General features: G+C 43.1%; 1 protein-coding gene across 2 annotated transcripts in view; it reads right to left on the reverse strand.

The window, feature by feature from the left end:
* The window catches only part of PKNOX2 (PBX/knotted 1 homeobox 2), a 500,974-nt gene extending 496,847 nt beyond the window's left edge, over nucleotides 1-4,127 (reverse strand). Inside the window, exon 1 of one of the 2 annotated variants that reach the window (XM_088481784.1) lies at nucleotides 4,078-4,127. The gene's annotated coding sequence lies outside the window, so the exon portion shown is untranslated. The remainder of the gene's footprint in view (nucleotides 1-4,077) is intronic. The other variant, XM_088481789.1, reaches the window with a different exon arrangement.
* Nucleotides 4,128-18,826: the final 14,699 nt, after the last annotated feature.

The following is an 18,826-nucleotide window of genomic DNA, read 5'->3' on the forward strand; positions in this document are numbered from 1 at the left end:
GTGGCTGTTATTTTACTATTAATATCATCATTTATTTATACGGTTCCGCAGCACCTTACAAAGTATTTAAACACTATTGCCTTGTCTTAATATATAAATCTATTCTACATAAAGTAATAGGACTAGAAAACATTGCTTTCTAAGTTGCACTTTCTTGTGACAGTTTACAAAATCGTCATGTATAATGTATACTGTATAATAGGTTACTGCATAACAGGCAAAGTACCAGCACATAGACCTTTGTTGTACAGAATTGTATCATTTAAGTCAATCATGTAAAGTAACTCGGCAAGCTTTCTATACCTATTGCTTTATACATGACTGCAAAGGATTGCTCATCTTTTACATTCATCCCATTTGGGAAGCAACGCAGCATATGCTGGCGTTATATATGTAATAATAATATAGTCTCGGCAGTTTATAAATATTGCTTATTAATAACGATAGCCAGAAATCTGACTTAATGCATTATTGTAACAGATAAATTGTCTTTACTGGGTTTATTGTTCCCAAACAGCTACTTGTCCTTTGCAAGAATTAATCATTTAGTTTTTGCACTTTAATCAATTGTCACTGCATGTATATTTATTTTAGATATTGTAATTCTTATTATATGACATTAATAATAGTGTATTGTGACACTTACATAAGATAGACGCTTCTTTTACTATGAAGATGGTCTCCTAAAGGCCCCTAGTGTGATAACGTTTTGGGAATCCATAGTATTATGTAATTGTGTGCTGTGTATTTTAATGGGTGGAGGTCACTACGTTCGAGCCCCCCTCCCCTGTAGCTTGGGCTTCTGGGGCTCAGCAATGCCCAGCGGATTGAAAGACTCATTAGATTCCTGCCGTCACTTTAAAAAAAAAAGTTTAGCACCAACTAGGATAGAACCCCTAGATAGACCCCTACCAGCATAAATAAAAGGATATTGCACCCACCACCCTCCATTCACGTATCCTTATCTCTGACCGTGGTCTTACAAGCTGGGGGGAAACATATCCCACCATTCAGTGTAGACCAGGGGGTTACTGCAAAGAAGTGACGGGGAGTTTGGGAAGGTCCCTGTATTGTGACATCTCTGTTCTGTTCCCCTCACAACATACAGAGTAATAATCAGAAAGGGGGGGGTGGTGGTTCTACTGGTTCATAAAACAAGTTATCATTACATTAAATACACAATAATATACTTTGACAATATTAATTATGTGTAAATAATTATTTTCAAGAGACATGTTCCTACTGGCACAGACCACAAGACTAAAGATACTTTACTACTTTAGGATAAATGAGGAAGCTTCGTGTTATGTAATATTCCAGCACGCTAGTTATCAATAGATGTGCGATATTCCTGTAATATGCCATGTGATATTCCTGTAATATGCCATGCGATATTCCTGTCATATGCCACTCAACTGTAAATAAGTGAACATTAAAAAAAAGTTAGGTGAAGTTTTACCTAAAAGTTTTTTTTACCCCAAGACACCAAGAGGAAAAGCTTCAAGGCAGCATATGGGGTGTGGAGGATATTTATCAAAGCTAGGACAGAAATAAAATTGTAAAAATATAAATTACCAACCAATAATCTCCTAACTATCATTTTAGAAACACAGCCTGCAAAATGTGAATAGGAAGCTGATTGGTTAGTACTTTATCTCTCACAATTTTAGCTCTCTCCCGGCTTTGATAAATACCCCCGTGATCCTGTACAGCAAGTGCCATAGTAGCACTATCCGGATCTCGGTGAGAGCCCTCCCTCCCCTCCCCGCAGCAGATGTAGCAGAGTCCGCAGCCATACAACGCTGTTTCCTTCCTTCTTAATTGCTACAATTAAAATCCTCGGGAAAAAAAAAAAATTATTACCACACGACCCATCTGTAGAATGCAAATGAATGCCGTTTAAACTGTGTATTTCCACAAATTAAAGCCTCTCCATGAAAGACATAGAAAAAAAAAAACTGTTATGAGCTCTCAATGGATTCAAGAGGGGAAAAAGTTTTACCAAGCGAACAATATTTTTTTTTTCGCTCACAGCCCTAATGTGCGACGACTGGCAGGCAAGGAAACCATTTACTTTTTGTCATTTACTTCTTTTTTTTTTTTTTGCATTTGTTATGACCAAACTTTCACTGTACATCACACAAAGATGAAAAGTTACAGCGTAAAGATGAATGCACACATGTGGCCCTTCACATCAGACTCTCCCTGTAATTAATCAGATTAACCTCTTGTCAAAGCCGTGACCGGCACCTGATTGCGTCCCCTCAGCTCGTTATTATCCCCAGCTTTGTATTGGGAAAGTACTGCGATGCGTGCATAATCAATAGTGTTGTCAATTAAACAGAGAACGTCGGGGGATGTCACAGGAGTAGGACCTGGTATATTTCATTATCCTAAACTAAGGAGCACCTCGGAAATCTCTGGCCTGTAACCACCGCTGCACATAAATGTTATTTTTCTGAATACATCTCCATACTTTAAGTGGACACGGCAGCGCAGGTAATGACAGAGTGTAAAAGTCGCACTAAAGTAAAAGAGTAACAGCTGAAACTGCTCAGTATGGGATTAGTCCGATTTTAATTAGAACAATATTAGAGGACCCCCCCAGTGCCTCAATGGAAGACCCTTACTCTCACAACAAGGAGCCGGACCCTTCAGCTGCAATGACTGGATTAAAGACAAGTTTAGAAAACAAAACTGTAACACGTCACGGGGGTCCCAACAGTTCTACAAGAGATTCTCCGAGACGGACACAGAGAAACATCAATTTCACCTTATTACATTATACACAGGGATGGATCTGGTAAACACCACTCTCCTCTCTAATAACATCCCTCTATCCTCTCTGACATTCTGGTCGGGTTTACGATTAGTAATAATGTGTATTTCCTATAAGCATAGAGTAGCTAAAACATTGCTGTCACATTAACATATTGCCATTGTCTACGTTACTTAACTTCACATGGCTGCATTTGTTACCGGTAAGCTACGCTCTTTAAGTTCCAAACCCGTCTCAGCAGATGCTAAGCAATAAGGCACAAACACATACACACAAAACACTACACACCAGAATATCACAAGATAACAATATATTTCAGTGTTACAGCAGCTTTCCCCCCCTGCGTGCTCTGTCATTACTGCATTTGCAGAAGTAGAAGGGTCCAATCGAGCATTGATTAAAAAGAGAGGAAAAAAAAAATGCAACCAAAATAATATTCAAAAAAGACAGCGGAGAGTTAAAAAAAACGTAAAAAATAAATAAATAAATGTACAGAAGGAAATTGTCAACATTGCCAAAAAGGTTCCTTCGGTGCTTCATATCGGAAAAGTGTATATACAGTGTATATAAGACAATAGTTATCACATGAAGGAGAACTATTGTTTGTATTTGCATATATAAATATTGTGTGTTTTTTATATGTGCGGGTTGTGTGCGTTTGTATATTAATATAAAAGTGGTAATAAATATGTATATATGAGATAGAAAAGTCTGTATTAATATAAAAGCGTGTATTAAAATGTGTGTGTGTCTATATGTATATGAGTGTGTGTATAGATATATTTAGATGTGTGTTTATATATATATATATATATGTGTGTGTGTATATAAATAAATATTTGTGTGTATATATAATCTTAATTTTAAAAAATATATTAATATAAAAGTGTATAAATGTATCTATATAAGATACAAGTGTGTGTATATATTTATATTGAGTAGATATACATATATAATATGTGTGTGTATATATATATATGTGTGTGTACAGATAAATATACAGCTATGTATGAAATCCGCGCTGGCATAGATCCGGGCGGTGAGGAGTAATTGCATTAGCAGTGAGGTTGCCCTGCGCTGCCTCCTCCTCCTGTGCCCTGCCTGTATGAAGAGCTCCGACTATGGGACTGTAAAAAAAAAAAAAAAAAAAAAAAAAGAGAGAGAGAGAGGGAGAGAGAGGGAGAGGCACACACTGCAAAGACAGCACACACACACAGCGGCTGCAAGCAACAACAGCGACGGCAGCAGCCCGCAGCCTGGAAAGCAGCTCCTGACATTGAGAATGAATGACAGCTTACCTGAGTGCCAATCTTCATCAGACTGACACTGGCGTGACAGCACAGCCTATACTTCCCAGCAAAGGCTGTGACGTCACTGGAGGGGGGTCTAAGCACACGCCCCCATCTCCTCCAGCTTTTGGCTTTACACATTGGGGCCTGCTCATTGTTAGGTTATTTCCGCCATCTAGTGGACACACTGATAGATCATCCTTCGCCTACATTCCAGTTTTGATTGACTTCTTGTGACAGCTGGAGAAATGGCTTGCCATATTTACTCCCATCTACGGGGGAACAGTTGTCCGAATGAATTGTTTTTGTTCATTGAGAAAGTATCGAGAAATGTAACTGACCGAACAGGGGGCTCTCGTGTGCCGTCCTTTGCAGCTGATATAGAAAAATCTTTTTGCTCTGTACCGTTCCCTATGGGAGAGATGGGCTGATTTACGTCTGCGTTGTTTTATTGGACATTTGTGTATGGGCAGTAAGGGGTCTATTTACTAAGCAGTGTTAGGAGACAGAGTGAAAAGTGATATGGTGCGTACACACTGGGCGATAAAGTGGACGACTGAACGTTATCGTTATCGTTCAGTCGTCCACTTTATCGTCCATTTTTAAGCCCAAAAAGATGAACGATGACGATGACGCGCATTCCCGCGGGTCGTTCGTCATCATCGTTCATCGGGCTGACATGCAGGCCAACCTGACGATCTCGTCAGGTTGCTGCATGTCAGGGAATGGGGGAGAGAGCCCGGCGCTGAACGATATCGTTAATGATATCGTTCAGCGGCTGTGCTCAATGTCATGAACGACATTGAGCACAGCCTGCCGGGGACACACTAGACGATATCGCTCAGGGAGTATATCGTCTAGTGTGTACCCACCAATAAGGTGCCAGCCAATCAGCTCCCAACTGTCATTTTTCAAACACAGCCTGTGAGATGACAGTTGGGAGCTGATTGGCTGGCACCTTATCACTTTTCACTCTGTCTCCTAACACTGCTTAGTAAATAGACCCCTAAGTGTCCAGAGGTTCCCTTTGGAAAATGACGGAGGCCCCAGAGACGTCCTCTAGCTTGTGAAACTCTGGCAATTCCGTAGAAAGGAACATTAGACAAAATGTAAAATGACCTTGGTGCACAATATACTATATTATACTGTGTTATATCAAGAAAAGTCATGCAAGATTGTAAATCTATGTTATAGATTATAAAAGCCCCTTCAAAACGGAGGGAGTTATTTTTAAAAAATACATAGACAATAAGACATAAACCGTCATTCTCTACGATGTTAGTCACCTTGTGATTGCTTTAATCACGTGTTTATCTGTAATCTCAGAGAGACAATTAAAGTGTACTGCTATGAGGCACTGAAATTTAAGAGGGCTATACCTTATATTTATATGCAGTTTATGGATATATATATTTACATTTCTTATATTGAGTACTTTCTATAGGATTTTTGTGAAACCTGGCCAAAGGGAGTCAGACTGTGACTAAATTCAACAACTTCTAAAATTGCATTTTTGCGTTCATCTTCTTACACATGGAAGTGTACTAAATCCGACTTTACACTTCAAATCTTTATAGTATGATCACACCAGGCCCACATTAGAACAAGTCCCAGCTGTTTCCTTGTTACACTCTGGTAGTTTTATATAAGAAAACTTATTAGTTGGATGTTTCTGAAGTAAGGAACTATAAAGCAGACAAAGGCCCAGATTTATGAACGAGTGAGATTTTTTAGATCTGTTCAGTAATTTCCCAGATATTGCATTTCTTGCTTAAGAATCAAAGGCCCAGATTAAGCGAGTGATATTCTTGTTATCACTCGTTGCGAATCTCAAATGTTGCTCCAACCAATCAGCTCCATGACAGTTAGGAGCTGATTGGTTGGAGTCTCATATAAGATTTGCAACGAGTGATGAGAAGAATATCACTCGTCGATAAATTTGGCCTATAATATGTCAAGGGGAGAGTTCACCAGAGATCAAGTTTGTCCCATAACTGTAATGAAATGTTCTGAATAGTATCCACAAACTTTCAGACCTGAGATTCTCTGAGTTAATACGGTGAGGTCAGCACATTTCCCCACATACAGAGACCGTGTCTGCAGACCCACCTATCGGCCAAACTATGCAACTCCCAGACAATCATTCTACTTTGAGATGAAACTCTTCACTATTTATTTTAGGTATATAAGAACAAAAAAGAAAACTCCGCACAGGATATAAAGAATATTAGGTCGATCATAGATAAACTAACATGTGTCTTAGATACTTTGGATAAATCCTTTCTAGTTGAATGGTTGGCGGTGCACCCCAGGAGTTAAACAGAATTTAAGAACAAAAAAAACCCGTATTCTCCTGTGCAGCAGGAGAATAAAGAAGAACTCCTTCTTGGGGTCACGCTTATTAAAGTTATAACAGATGAAATTATGAAATTAGTTTAAAACATAACTTTACTAAGTATACACTTAAAAGATAGAGCTTCTAAACACTTAAAAACTCTCTATTCCACAATTAAAAAATTGTACTAGTGGTTCAGAGAGACATTGTAATAACCACAAAACAATAAACATATAATAAAGATCTATAATAGAATAACTAGATACACATCATTGTGTTTCACAAACCCCCTGGAGTGCTTCTTAGGGAGAGAAAAAGGCAAATGTGTTTGAATAAAGAATGGTACCAAAACATCCTCCAAGAGCAACATCTCCCAACCATCCAAGAACAGTTTGGTGACTAGCAATGCCTTTTCCAGCATGATGGAGCACCTTGCCATAAGGCAAAAGTGATAATTAAGTGGCTTGGGGAACACAACATAGAAATTTTGGGTCCATGGCCAGGAAACTCACCAGACCTTAATCCCATTGTGAACTTGTGGTCAATCCTCAAGAGGCGGGTGGACAAACAAAACCCACAGATTCTGACAAACTCCAAGCATTGATTAGACAAGAATGGGCGGCCATCAGTCAGTATGTGGCCCAGAAGGTGAGGGACAGCATGCCAGGGCGAATTGCAGTGGTCTTGAAAAAGAAGGGTCAACACTGCAAATTTTGACTCTTTGCATAAACTTAATGTAATTATCAATAAAAGCCTCTGACACTTATGAAATGCTTGTAATCTTACTTCAGTATACCATAGTAACATCTGACAGAAAGGTCTAATAACATTGAAACAGCAAACTTTGTGATAACCAATACTTGTGTCATTCTCAAAACTTTTGCCCATGGCTGTGTACATCTCTGTTTTTTTTTTTATATAACAGCTACATAATGGGGGGTAAGGTGCAATCAGGAAGACTCTTCAGGGAGACAGGGAGATTGCTACTATTTCAGGGAGTCTCCCTGACAATGAGGGAGAGTTGGCGAGTATGTGTTGTAATCATGTATGTGAACAGTATTTCATGTATAATGTTAGAGATTCGTCACAACATAACAGCCAGCTTTCTAATACATAAACACGTTGGTTAACTCCAGGAGTTTGTAAGTGAACGGAGTAATATGGCGAATACACAGTTGTGTAGAAGTTAGAAGTCGGCTTGTCCGTTCAGGAGCCAGTGATGAGGTCTACCCATTGGGACCTATTAAAATGTCCTGCTAAACCTCAATCTCCATGGATACTACACACCTGGGATTGGGCCAGGCCTGGTAAATGGCTGATGGCCTGCACTGCTTCCACATTCATAACAGAAAGTTAGGTTATATTTCCACCTAAATGTGCCAGGTTGCCTGTAAATTGAGCAGCTTTGAGTTCTATATAGGGGTGATTTAATCTCTGTATGTTCCTCCCACTGAGATCATCACTTCTGCCCAGTGACTTAGACCAGGTTACTTTGCAGGTCGTCTTATAATTAATCAAAATAAGATTTCTTATTCATCTTACAGTATGTACATCATTACAATGTACCAATGTATTCCGTATTGTTATCTGTTATTTCTATTGTGGGATATTATTCGGAAAGTTAAATTTTATACAATTGTCCTTAATTCTGTACAAATCATAATAACTATTCTGAGAAGTCTTTGGTAGCCAGGTAGTAAAATAACAAGACAGGTGCTATATTATAATATGTGTACAGCATATATTATAACTATAAGTATCACATGACCCATAGGGCCTGATTCAGACCCACTCGCGTGCGGCTGTCCGCTCGCAAGTGGGTCGATGGTGTGCACTGCGCATGCGCACGACGGAGGGAGCTCCATCGTGCGCAAACGCGAGACGCGACGAGCGAAGGACTTTCATTCGCTCGTTGTGTCTGATCAAAGGGGGCGTGCTGTCGATGTTGATTGACAGCATGCCCCCTTTGGTGGGCGTGCCTCCCAGACGGGGGCGTTCCCAAGGGAACGCCTACCGTCAGAAGCCGGCCCCACTGACATCACTAGTAATGTCAGTGGGAGTGATTTTGGCTCTGATAAAGCCAAAATCACTCCGGGCCTTGCGGTTGAGAAACTCAACCGCAGGCTTCGGCTCGCAGTGGCGATGGTCGCGATGGTCAAGACCATCGCGACCATCATCCTGCACGCTCGTATATGCTGTGGGTGGTGACCCACAGCTATACGAGCGTCCAGGAGGACGCTCCATAATTATGGAGGTGGGCCCTGATTCAGAGCGAGCGCTCTAGTCAGAGCGTCCGGCTCTGAATCAGGGCCATAGCCAATGACTGGCTACTGGATTGTGAGTGGAACTACTAGTACAGGGGAATGTGTCATCACCGGATCAGTGCAATGTGCCTATCCATTGGTAGCTGATTTGGACATTCAGCTTTCAGATCCAACGGCCGGATTAGAATATTTGTGTCACGCTTGTGCTAGAGTTTGTTTGTGGAGTCGCTGGTTGGATTGGATTCTGGAGCACGAGTATAAAAACTAGATGGTCTAATATAATTCCAGCTCATGAGATGTAATCTATGACTGAAGGAAGCTAAATAGTACTGAGGAATTGGCTGAGACCCAAGGCAGAGGTGTGGAGTCTAAAACGCCTCTGGTTTTCACCAGGGACCCCCGCAAGGGGATTTGGGTTTAGCTGCGCCCGACGTGCTGGTCACGGTCCTCTGTTTGGGTTTCCCTGTACTAGCAAATGACGACTGAATATCTGGTATCGAACTGGTTTGGATAAAACCGAGATTGGACCCAAATTTGAATAACACCAGGTTGGAACAGGACTAGATAACACCATGATGGAACCAGACTGGATACAATGGGATGGAACTGGACTGGATGACTCAGAGATGGAAACGGACTGAACAACACCGGGAGACCTTATATACCCCTGGCTAGTCAGGGATTGGATGTGAATGTCAGGTGACTAAAGAGAGGCACTCCATTGGGAGTTGGACAGTCAGCTGACAGTGACTGTCATGGTGGCGCCCAGAGACTGGATCCAGCAGGAGTACCTCCATGTGGGAAGCCGGATCACCAGCTGCACAGCCACCAGAGGAGACAAACAGGACGGCCTCAACAGGAGAGCAGGAAGGAGGGCTGGAACATGCCGTCGCACCAGTGATGTGCAGTCAGGTGAGCCAATGTCTTTCATGTCATACTTACTTATACTCCAGAGTTTTGACTATAAAAATTATAAAAACAATTTAACTAAAATATGAAATATGTTTGTATTGTTCTAATCAATTTTATAGTCAAAATTGAAGTAAAAAGTGTATAGCAGGTGAGGCACTGCCTCCCCAGTCTACCTTTTCCGCATATCCCTGATCAAAAGAAACACCAAATTTCCAGTACTATATACTGCTGCACCTTTGTATATTACCCACATGAACCCTCAGGTTCATATATGTATCTGTAAATCTGGCTGTAATACTAGCCAGTGCCTCCCCAGCCATTTACCTCACCGCACGTCACTGCCAGTGCCTCCCCAGCCATTTACCTCACCGCACGTCACTGCCAGTGCCTCCCCAGCCATTTACCTCACTGCACATCACTGCCAGTGCCTCCCCAGCCATTTACCTCACTGTACGTCACTGCCAGTGCCTCCCCGGCCATTTACCTCACTGCACATCATTGCCAGTGCCTCCCAGCCATTTACCTCACTGCACATCACTGCGTTGCACCTGCAAGTGACCGGCGGCAGGTCAGAACCACGGGACCAACCGCAGCTGCAGAAGAATTGAGGACACGCCAAGAACCCTGGGCACGTTGAGACCGCACCCAGAGAGGTAAGTGACGGGGTCTGATTCTGGGGTCCCAGCTAGGATTGTGACAATTTGCTTGTGTCGTAAGAGTAAACAGACTGAAAAAGGAACCTAAGGTTAGATTACTTCTAGCACATTCCTTTCCATATGCAGTACGGACAGAAAATGGAGCTGGCGTGTTCGCCATTAATGTACACACCCCTAAAGCTGGCACCAGCCTGAATGACACCATGTCATAGTAAAATGTTACAAGCAGCATTATTTCAGAATGAGAGAGAATCCTAATTAGAAGAAACTGACTTCTCATCATTACATTTTGGAGTATATTCAGCAAGCAAACTTTCACTTAAATCATGCGGGTACATTAATTTCCGCATGATTTAAGTATCCCAGCTATGCAGGAACAGGATAAGTGAGAAGATAATGTATCTTCTCTGTTAAAGCCAGATTCCTGCAATATGGCATTGTAGAGAGCAAGCCAAACTCTACAGCGCCTAACGTTTTCTGATATTCAGGTAGCAGAAAAAACGTAAAATCCTTAGGCTCACCTTATATAATGCCATCCGAGGATGGCGTTATATCCTTATCTCAGACGAAAATTGCATATAAAGATGGCTCTCGTCCAATCAGTACCTGCAGGTGGCTAAAGCTCCTCCCACATAAAGTGTATATATTTATATGTACACTATAGCCCTTCTCGGTGCTCATGTGCCTTGCATCCATACTGCTTCCTCCCCCACACGTTTCTTCATAGAAATTCAGCCTAGGAGATAGAGAGCGTGTGGGGGAGGGAACAATATGAATTCAAAGCTGACTATAATATATATATATTTATTTTCCAGGATGCTATACCTCTACAGGTTGCACGTCCTGCCAGATGTAACTTACGCAGTGCGCCCAAGTTGGCTGCCTCAAATGGTGCTGACATTGGCAGGATGAGCAACTTGTTTATCTATTCATGCAGTATATATCACACCACACATGTTTCAGTGACCCGTATTTGTTCCTTGTTTGGTATCGCACACATTGTAACCTTCGTGGTGCGCCTAAGATGGCTGCCTCACCTGTTACACCCGTGGGTGGGATGAAAAAATACTTGGATCTCTTGGCTATGTAAGGTCTCTGCTCTTAGATTTACTATGCCGCAACTTCCCCATTGTGTGTTATCTTTCCTAAGTGTTACCTATTCCACCCAGCGTAACCTATGTAGCGCGCCTAAAATTGCTGCCTCGCCTGGTACCCTTCATGAGTTGGATATATAACCCATGGAAGTTATTACCCAAAATGGCTCCACTAACCCTGCATTATTCCCCCATTATGTTGAAGGTTTTTGGTTTGTTTTCTTCTTTCTGTAATACTAAACTTCTGAATTGTTTTTGATGTTATAAATCGACTTGGTCTTCTGATGGAGAAAAGCGCTATATAAATAAAATTATTATGTATGTATATATAGGGCCTTATTCAGAGCCGCTCGTAAGCGGCCGCTCGTTCGCTCCGAGCAATGTTTGCCCAACTGCGCATGCGTACGGATCGTTATACGCATGCGCGAACCAGTCAGTGTGGCCGAAATTCATGTGCTCGCAAAATAGCGAATGCCTGATAATTTGAGTGACAGAAAGAGGCGGATGTGGGTGGTAACAGGGGAAGGTGCTTGAAAACGGGGAGTGGAGATCCGATCGCAGGCGTGCTTAAAGGTCAAAACGGGCGTTTTATGGGTGTGCATAATTAAAAGAGCAGCGTCATTGAGCACGTCACTGGGTTATTTTATAGCCAGAACTGCTCGCAAAATTGTGGTAGCAAAAACCAACCACAAGAATAGCGAGCAGCTCATACCCTGGTCGATGTACTCGATTAATCTAATAAATAGCGGACATGACGTAGGATGAGAGCGGCCAGGGGGCGTAGTTTCCCAAAAAACGACCGTAAGTTTTGTTCGCTCGTTCAGACTTAGAGGCGTGAACAGACCGCAATTAGCGAACGGTTCATTTGAATAGCCACCCCTTTTTTTTGAACGAACGACCGCAAATAGCGACCGGCTCTGAATCAGGCCCATAATACATACATATTGTGGTGGGAGGGATTGTCTCTCACCTGAATTACCCACATTCTGGTGGAATCCGCTTCCTCCAGGGGAGACTGGAGTGAAACCTGTGCGCTCTGCATTAGCAGTGGAGGTGTGGAATTCCAGGGTTTCACATTTACACAGACCCAGCTGTTATAATCACTGGAGCACAGGAAGGGTTTAAAACTCTCACACAACTGTTGATCGTTGCCCTGATGCTGAGTAGCAGCCAGGAACTAGGGACATAATGTTGTAGTGCCAGGGTCCAAGGGCTATGCTGGGAGAGCATGCCCAAATTGTGGCTGCAAGCCACTGCTGACTGATTAGCACATGGAGTGCTGAGACTTTTATGGTTGCTTGTGTATTTATGTTATGTGCCGCTGTGTCCAGGCCTAACCTCACGTATGTTAAGGTGCAGTGTCTGCTACCATTAACAAGACACTGCTTTACCAAGTACCTAGAAAAAAAGGGGTTGGTTCCGGCGCTTCCGTAGGATCTATGGATATCTTGGTGTTCCCCGATCTGCACTACTGATATTATGGTAATGATCCCATATTATCAGTAGTGCAGATTGGGGAACACCAAGATATCCATAGATCCTACGGAAGCGCCGGAACCAACCCCTTTTTTTCTATCGTCTGTTTGAGGAGCACTGTTGAAAAGCCCCTGCTGTTCATGGCTGCATATCCAATTGCATCACATTTTGTATAAAACTCAGCGCCAGTCACACATCCCCAAATCACATTTACCAAGTACCTGCCTGTCTGGAGTCCTCATTTCTATACCCCGTGTTACAATATAAATATTTACACTATTTATATATATGTATGCGTAATGCAGGACAGTCTTTTTGGACAACCAAAAAGACTGCGGGGACTTCACAGGGACAGTGTGTTCATGCAACCTCTGTCCATGAGAAGATTGTTGCTGAATAGCGGCAAAAAATTAATAGAGGGGAAAAAAAAAGTCAATGTTGGCCGAAAATATTTGGGCCAATATCGACATGGTTGCTAGATAGACACCTATATCCCTCTATACTTGTGTCAACGTCTATCGCTAGCAGGCCCAGTATGGGGAGAGATGCCTTCTGCTGGCGGTGTCCTGTGCAAATGAATAGACCAAACCACTCTGTATATGAGAGATCAATAACCACCGAGCGACAGTGGAGTAAATCACGTTGTAAGGCAGACTTCATCCATTTCAAATGTTTGCTCTCATCCTACAGTGCTGCCCTTTACCTCTCTAAACAGTTGTATTTCAAGAACCTCACCTGCTTCCAGTCCTCAAAGTCCCAGCATCTCTTTGCCACTTTCATCTCCTTCCACTGCCCACCCCCTCCTCACCTCCACTCCTCACTTTCTGCCCTTGACTTTGAGACCTACTTTACATCTAAAATTGACTGCATACATCAGGACATTATATCCCACCAGACCCCCAGCACTCCATCCCCTCCTTTTCCAGACCACCCTTCCCCATTCCCCATCCATTTTACCAACCCTGACATCTACCCTGTATCTGGAGAAGAAGTCATGGTCCTCATACACTCCTTCCCCTTGACCCTATCCTTTACCACTCTTGCCTGTTTCTATCTTGTCCATCTCCTCTATACATCTTCTTTAGCTAAGCTCATCAGCTCTTATAATCTCCAATATCATCTCTGTGCTGATGATACTCATATGTACCTTTCCTCCCTTGACCTCTCCCCCTCTCTCCTCACTCATAACTCCAACTGTCTTTCTGCTATTTCTTCCTGAATGTCCCAGCACTTTCTTAACCTTAACTTGTCTAAGACTGAGGTGATCATCTTCCCACCCTCCCGATTAAACCTCATTTCCCACAATTTTGTTATATATTGATGGCACAACCATCTCCGTTAGCCCCCAAGTGCTCTGTCTTGGAGTTATCCTTGACTCCTCCTTCTCCTTCATACCACACAATCAGTACCTTTTGCAATTCTGCTGTTTCCAGTTCAAAAATGTCTCCAGGATCAGACCTTTTCTGCCCTGGGATGCTACTAAGACCCTCATCCAGTCATTGGTCATCTCCAGATTGGACTACTGTAACCTCCTCCTATCTGTCCTCCGTGAGTCCCTCCTCTCCAATCTGTCCTTAATGCTGCTTCTCGGCTCATTTTCCTCTTCAAATGCTCTACATCTGCCTCCCCTCTCCTACAAGCCCTACACTGGCTCCTCCTCACATTCAGAACCCAATTTAAGCCTCTCACCCTCAATTACAAAGCCCTCACCCAATCCTGTCCCATTTACACCTCTGACCTCATCTCCCTTCACACACCTGCCCTCTCACTTCGTTCCACAAATGCACGCCGCCTCTCATGCCAACTGATTACTTCCTCCCACTACCGTCTCTAAGGTTTTGTCCGCGCTGCTCCTTACCTCTGGAACTCTCTCCCTCTATCAGACTGTCCACCTCTCTACTAATCTTCAAACGGTCTCTCAATACCAACTTCTTCCTCAAAGCTTTCCAGCTTTCATCCTAACACTCTGCTTCATGCACTAAACTCACGGTCTACCCCATCTGTGTCACCCCTGTCTGTCTGCCCCTACCCTTTAGAATGTAAGCTCTCACGAGCAGGGTCCTTTTCCCTCGTGTGCTTCTCCTTCCCTTACTTATACATTCATTTACTCCCCAGAAGGGCATCTAACACTTGGTTGTTGATGCTGCTTATTTAAGTGTTAGGATCGCTAATGTAGCAATGTTTATAAACCATGTCCTTGTACTGCATTGTTTGGTACCGTTAATAACTGTTTTCTTGCCCGCTCATTTGTTATGTATTTTGTAAGGCGCCATATAAATAAAGGATAATAATAACCAGGCAAATTCTTCTTTCCGGCTAACTGTGGGCCTGATTCAGCAAGGAACGCACGGATGCAGACGCACGCACCCGTCCGCGAGAATATGATAAAACCGCAGCACAATTTGCAGACGCTCAGCCCCTTACTAAGCCGCCCATCTCCCTTTACTTGCAGCCCGATCAGCACGCAAGTTAGCGTAAACATCGGTAACATCGAGAACCATCGGACCCATTAGCATAATAGTGGTTGACCTGACCTGCCGCAGGATTTTGTCCGCTTCCTGTGTACATCTTACGGTATGGCTGCTTATGCCGCCGCACTACCTTAATTATATACGCCCCTATAATGGCATTACGCCTGACCCCTCCCCGTCACCACCCACAAATGGCACTTCCTATCAATCATTTTCGGAAGGGTCTGCGTACACACTGTGTGCAGTCTGCGTACCATGACCCGATCACACTGGCTAGTTCACGCGCACGCTGTGCTATTCATGCGCAGTGCAAAAACCGGCCGAGTGCGTGCGTTCTCTTCTTTGTGTTCCTTGCTGAATCAGGCCCTGGAGTGTAGCTTACTGTCTGGGATTTCTATACTTGCACTATACGGTGACTATAAACAATCTGAGCTCTTTATCGGTGTCTGTGTGGGGAGTTGGGGTGGGCTTGTTAACAAATGAGTCTGGCAAAGGACTATGGACCTCATTCAGAGTCGGTCTTAAGCGGCCGCTTGGTCGTACCCAGCGATGTTCGCAAAACAGCGCATGCGTAAGTTTCGCAATGCGCGTGCGCAAACTAGCTGTTGCGATCGGAAATTTCTCTCTCCTTCAACTTGGCCAGGTCGGTAGTTTGAGTGACTGGATGAGGCGTTTGTGGGTGGTAACAGGGGAAGGTGCTTGTGAACGGGGGAGTGGAGATCCGAACGCAGGCGTGCCTGACTATGCAAACGGCGTTTTATGGGAGTGCATAATTAACTAAGTAGTGTCATGGCACATGTGACATGGGAGGTTTTTACACTGACTTGATCGTAGTGCTTAAGAGTGGGTATGGTCTACCTTAAGCTCTACGACCAACTCCGATGTTCTCGATTAATCCTTATATGCCCGGAGATGACGTGTGTTGCGAACGAGAAGGGGGCGTGTTTTTAGTCTTACGGCTGCATCCTCCCCCCGTTCGTCCAGCTAACGATCTCATCTTAACGACGCAACTTGCGAGCGCTTCATTTGCATATCCGGCCCCTTTTCCCTTACGACCGAGCGGCCGCAATGAACGACTCTGAATGAGGTCCTATATTATTGCGTGCAGTGTGTACGTTATGAAATGTGTTTTCCCGACCTGCGAATGCAGCCCCTCTCATGTAATTCAGTTTGTGCAGAGCGATTATAGGGCCATTCCCATAACCTCAGACACATATATTTACTGACAAGTGACATTTTACAAGACATATCATTTCTTTTAATGGCCTAATTCAGATTTGTTCTCGCTGACGCATTTAAAGGGAAATCATGAAAATCCCTTCTGTTGAGCTGGGCATGGTCTCTGGGAGTAATATCCTAAAAGCTGGCTAAGAATTGGGATATTAATAAAATAAGTATGCTAACATAAAGCACAGCTGTTGTTGGAAAATATGGCATTCCATGGGTCCTGTTCTTTCGTGTAAGCTAATAAGGGCTTTATGACAGAAAATTGCATCTGAAAGACCGTGGCATAAAAGGGATTTTTTATTGTCAGCAAGTCTGACAGAGAATTGGAGCTTGCTAGAGAAACATGCAGTGAGTTTAGATGGCTCCTATTCACCATATTTATATCATGATTTTATGATGAGAAATCTACGCTCTGTTATCACAAAATGTACTGGGACATTGTCAGACGGCGTCTCTGGTGAAATTGGCCAATAAGGAGCACAGCTGAAACTTACTTTCCCATCTTCGAATAACCCATCTGCAGCATTCTAGCCATCCCAATATGCATGTCCCTTCTCCGCTCTACGCTCACCAGGTTTTGCAGCAAGGATGGCCACTTCAGGACTGAGCGTTAACCTATGTGCAACCACTGCTCCCCCCCAACACACACACTTGGGGGTAAATTTACTAAGCTGAGAGTCTGGGAGAGTTTAGGCATAATTTCCTACTCTCAAATTTACTGATGTCAAACTCGGGAGAGAGATCTCCTTTGCTACGGGAAAATACTGGAGAGTTATCAAACTCTCTTCAATTCACCATCGACAAACTCGAGAACCTTTTCACTAGTGAAGATAGAATTCGGGAATTTACCAAGCAGAGAGTTTCTAAACTCTCATGAGAAGGGAGAACTCTCCTGTAAAAACTCGTGAAAAGAATTCACCTGCCTGTGATCTGCGAGTTTGGCAGAAACATACACAGATCACTGTGATCCATGTATGTTTCTGCCTGTAAATAGAGAAAAAAAGGTTAAAAGTTTTTTTAAAAAATGACATAGGGTCCCCCCCTAAAGCTTAACCAACCCGGACTTCCCAGCCATCCTGGTTTCTAAAATTACGGGGAACAAAATGTGTAGGGTTCCACCGTAAATTAGAAACCAACACCAGGCTGCAGGGCCAGTCCTGGTTTAAAATATGGGGGGGGGAAATTGCGTAGGGTAACCCCTATATTTAAAACTAGGGCTGGCCCTGCAGCCTGGTGTTGGTTTCTAAATTACGGTGGAACCCTACTCATTTTGTTCCCCGTAATTTTAGAAACCGGGGTTGGTTAAGCTTTAGGGGGGGACCCTATGTCATTTTTTTAACAAACATTTAACCCGTTTTTTTTACAGCTACAACACAAGCAGCTTACACATATCTCACTGATATGTGCAGGCTGCTTGCTCGAGAGAGTTAGGCAGAGAGAAAACACTGCAATCTTGGGTGAGTAATCTCCTGCAAAACGTGCTACTCAGGGGAGAAATCTCGTTCTGCTTCACCATCGGACATCTCACTCTCAGCTAAACTCACTTCTTGGTAAATTTGAGAGTCTCAGGAACCTCAAATCACCCGAGTCTCGGCGAAGCTAATCAAGTTGAAAAAAAGCAAACTCTCTCAGACTCGATTCTTAGTAAATTTACCCCTAATAATGCTATAGTAGCCCCTGCATTTGTGATGTATTCAATACCCCTCACCCCCGTACCTGCCCAATAATTACATTCCCTTACTTTAGACCACTTGTGTCTAGGTGTTTGGTATATAAATTAGACAATCACAATGTCGTCATTCATCATGTTGACAAGAGAATTTATGATCGTAATTTTCAAATGTTCAATATGTTGACACTGACCGTGTTGACGTCCAGCTTGCTGATGCTGATGTTATATCCACATTGTTACAATGTTGGCATACTGCTTTTCCCCTTATCTTGTCCCTATTGCTAACATTAATATGACTGGCATGTGAGTCCATGCACTTTAAACTGCGGGTAAACTCGCACCTTGTAATGCGACTTTCATTGCAAGGTTCCAAGTTTGACAGAAGCATGCACAGATCAGTGAGATCTGTTAATGCTTCTCTGTGTAAATGCTAGTAAAATGTTCCAATGTAAATGAAAAATTATGTGGGGTCCCCCCTAAAAGTGCTACCAGCACCGGGCTGTGTCAGTCGGTTCTGGTTGTGAAAATACGGGGGGAAAAAGACATAGGGATACCCCTTATTTTCAACAGCCAGCACCAGGTTCTGTGAGCTGGTCCTGGTTGTGGAAACACAAGGGACAAAATGAGTAGGGGTCCCCTGTATTATCCACA

This window comes from Taudactylus pleione, unplaced genomic scaffold (assembly GCF_031769625.1).
Source record: "Taudactylus pleione unplaced genomic scaffold, aTauple2 ptg000278l, whole genome shotgun sequence".
NCBI classification, from domain to species: domain Eukaryota; kingdom Metazoa; phylum Chordata; class Amphibia; order Anura; family Myobatrachidae; genus Taudactylus; species Taudactylus pleione.